Raw genomic sequence first — 4,490 nt, 5'->3', positions numbered from 1 at the left:
AAAAGTTGCCCTAAACAATTTATGATGGACTCTTTTATAGACTTGGGGAAAAACCCTAACTTGCTAGTCAAGAAAGGATGAAAAAAAACCCCTAAACCGACTCAGACCCTAATTTGCTATTTTTGGAAAATTTTGGTCGACCTAAAATAATGAAAGTACTCATAAAATAAAACAATTCGCCTCAAACGGCGGCCTAAACAGACACCTAACGAAAGAGTTATTAACAAAATAAAAACTTTCCTAAAATAGCAAAAACGTATGTTTGATGCCCTAAACGATGGAATTTGGCTAAATTCTGAAGACTTGCCTTGTCCTGTTCTTTGGCTTGTTTCCCATCTAAATGGACCCCTAAGGATCTAAATTACGACACTTGGATTTTTAGCCTCCAAATAGGCTATAGCCTGCTCATCTGCATCATTCTCTCTATCTATCTATGGTTCATGGTATGCTGCTCTTCTTCTACTTCTTCTGCTGAATTTGATCGCAAAGTGTGTATGCTCATTCTATCATAATCCGTAGTTCTATTTTGTACCGGTGCTTGTTGAACTGGTTGTTGAATTTGATTTTCTCCACCATTTCTCCTTCTAGTAGATTCTCCCATTTCATTTCTCTCCCTTCCAGCAAGTCTTTTAATTCTTCTTCTAGCAGTTGTCGGTTGTTCCGATACATGTCTCCTTCTAGCCATTCTTTCAATACTAATGAATTGTAAGAGATTCCGTAAAATTCTTCACCAGTTATTCTACTTTCCCACAAATAAGAATATTAATCTTCAACTTTTTCTAGGGTGATCTTCAATCTTCGTCCCTGTTTCTAGCACCATTATGTAGTTGCAGGAATCCTACACTACACCCCTCACAAGATTTCATTAACATTCAACTCATTTTTGGATTAACAATCTTAATTTAATTGATGAATCTTTAAACAATCTTACAAGAATAGATAAAGGAATCAAAAATAACCTCTGCTCTAAATTTTCTCTCTCCTATTTACTTACTTCTCACCCAAAAAAGATCTCTCCCCTTTTCTTTACAACTGAACGGCTATTTATAGGGAATTACATAGTGGATGATAGCTAATATGTCCTTTATTTTCGGATATGGCTTGCGACATTCTCGCAACCTTACAAATGTTAATCTCGAAAACTCCCTAATTTTCGCAGGACCATCATATTTTTCTCATGATTTAGCTGACGTCATTTATTATTTCGTTTTTGAAGTTGTTATGCGACACTGCTGTGTTGTGTTGTTAATAATTTCGCTGAGGCATTATTGTTGCGATATTCTGATCTTAAAATACCAATTCATTTTACTAAAAAAAAAGTTAATTTATTGGGTTATTTGGTTTTTGGTACTCTAAGTTTTGACCAAAAACTGGGTTTGGTCTAACATTTTTCCAGCCTTTACTTTGACTTGGTTAAGTCTAGCTTTAATTACTTAACAGAAATCAAGGTTTAACATGGTCAACACAGGTCAACATTGGTCTTTAGACCAAACGCAAAAGCTGGACAAATGTTAGACCAAACCCAAGTTTTGGTCAAAACCCGAGTACCAAAAACCAAATAACCCTAATTTATTTGATAAAAAAATTCTTACATGTTATTAATTTTATCTTCAAGAATAATTTTTTGATCCACCTCTGGTTTCTTCCTACAAACATACAAAATGAGGGAGCGCAACATGATAAGTAGAAAAATTAGTACCAACGTATTTTATTTTTTTCACTTCTACTTGAGTGATAAAGTTTACCTCATTTTTGTAAAAAATAATAATAAATTTATTGTGTTTATAACCGTAAAAGACATAAAGAATACTCTTAAAAGAAATACATATTGTATTTATTTTATTTAAATGAAGAAATTCAATCAATGTACATTCATAATACGAAGTTTATGACCTTAATTATGAGGGAACCAATCAATTAAATTTCATAACAAAATAGGTTACAACTCTCATATCCGTCGGATGTCTTTAGATGGGATGAGATTGGGATGGTCGGATGCAATGTTTGTCTCTTAGAATGTTATCCATTCGTCCAAGCACAAAAACCCTTTCTGTTTTGTATTATAGATATGATCTCCTAATCACCTACAAAGCCTCCCAAGAGAGTAACATCCACCTAAAAAAGATACTTCAATCATATGGCTTATCGGCACGACAAATAATCAACACAGCCATATCAACAATCATCCACCATTCGAGATTACAGCCACACGACATAAATATTCTACACCAATTTTACAACATGCCAACTCTTTAACCACTCCTATATATCTTGGAGTCCAATTCAAACACGGGAGAACTTCCCGTCACATCTTCGAAACTTTGTTTCAAAGGCTAGCTCATAAAGCTCAAGGATGGATGACAGAATTCCTTACACCTACGGGGAGGTTAGTTCTCATTAAAACCTCCTTAACTCCAACCTCCAACCACCTTACGCAGACACAACTTTACTCCACTCATGTTCACGAACAAATTGATCAGATTACCAGAATTTTTTTTCTGGAGCCATGATTCCTCTGTTAGAAAACTTCACTATTTGGGATGGAACAAACTCAACACACCGATAGCGAAAGGAGGACTCAGCATCAGGAAGAGTAGCCATCACAATAAAGCTTTGCTCATGAAAATATTATGGAACATTCACGGTCAACCACATTCCATCTGCATCTATATCTACAACGAAAAATACCACCAACATCAACCAATTTTTCAAGGTACAATCACTTTTCCTTCTACTTCCAGCCCGCATTGGAAGCAAATGACATCCCTTATACCTCTCGTAAAACAGCAGTTATTTCATCGCATATGAAATGGTTTAGACACTCCCATCCAAGCTAATTGGATACTTCATTTTCCTAACCTTGATCCTACCCACTGCTATCATATCCAAGTTGTGGCTGATATAATTGACCTTATTTCTCATAATTGGAGACATGATCAACTAAACAACCTTCCACCTGATGTAATACAACAAATTATCAATATCCACCTTCCCCTTGACAACAACCCAAATAAAAAAATCTGGACACATTCAAAATCAGGAAAATACACCACTGCGTCTGGATACAACTGTTTAGCCCAACAAGATAACCATACAACCATAAACACCCTCCCAACCACCGAATTTCTATGGACCTTACCATGTCCGCCAAAAATTCAGCTTTTCTTGTGGAAAGCTATCAACGAAGGATTACCAACCTTCTCTTTATTACACCGCATCAACCTCACCAATTCAAACATCTTCCCACATGCAACTCCGACCCAGAAACGGTGACACACATTTATTGTCCGGTAGCAATAGCGGCGTGGACCAGCCTTTTAAACCGCATACCAACAAACCATCTTCAAGATAACAACCAACCAATCACCTTAAATCCTCAAACAACCATATTGCATCATCTGCAAGCTTCTGCCAATATTCCTTCCGTCACATCTTTTTTTTTTATATTCTGATCGCTATGGACAACTAGAAATGAATTTGTCTTCAACCAATCCCAATCTCATCATGAAGACATCTTGAGGACAGCTCTAGCACAACAACAAGAATTTGAACGGGCAAGAAAGATTTCCCCACCAGTGCTACCTGGAGTTCCAACACCCAGGACTGAAACAACCATCATAAGAACAACAACAATCATTCAAGTCGGATGGTCTACTCCAGATTCGGATTGGATAGAAATAAACACAGATGGAGCTGCTAGAGGCCATCCAGGTATGGCAGGAGCGGGATTCCTTTGTAGGGACTCGAACACACAAACCATAATGACTCTTGCACAATCTCTAGGTTTAACTAATGCACTGACGGCTGAGACATGCGCAACCGTAATAGCAACCAGAATAGCGACGGAAAGACAACGGCCAAGGGTGCTATTTGAAACGGACTCTGAGAATCTCATGCGCTTCATCAAAGCACCATCGGAAGCTCCTTAATTGGTATATATCACAAATGATTGCAGAAATCAAACAAAGAACGCGCCAAATACCTTCCTGCCATATTCAACATAATCATAGAGAAGGAAACCAAGCAGCTGATGTTATAGCAAACTTCGCAGCAGATAGGAGCGAAGAAGGCAATTACTCGACAACGATATGGAATCAAGCAAACCCGCATTTTCTTAATCATATTCTCTTAACTGGTTCTATGGGAATTACATTCACGCGTATAATCACAATTTAGTTCCTTTATTAATATATACATGCTTTAAAAAAATGTCAAATTAAAAAGTTAATGAGGTGAAATTGGTGAAAATTAGATAGGAATATAAAATTATGGGTCATCTTAACTTGTATACCCGTATACATGTTAAGGTGCATTAAATTAACATTTTTTGCATTGGAAACAAGATTTGTTTGTTTTATTGCAATGAAAACAACAATTCTTTGCATTGGGAACATGATTTGTTGTTTTTAATGCAAGAATTACCAATTTCTAGTAGAATAAGATAAAAAAATACAATTTTCAATACCATTAAACAATTATTTATTAAACCT

Source organism: Papaver somniferum, chromosome 9 (assembly GCF_003573695.1).
Source record: "Papaver somniferum cultivar HN1 chromosome 9, ASM357369v1, whole genome shotgun sequence".
Classification (NCBI taxonomy): domain Eukaryota; kingdom Viridiplantae; phylum Streptophyta; class Magnoliopsida; order Ranunculales; family Papaveraceae; genus Papaver; species Papaver somniferum.
The sequence above is the reverse complement of the archived record's forward strand: the minus strand, read 5'-3'. Positions refer to the sequence as shown.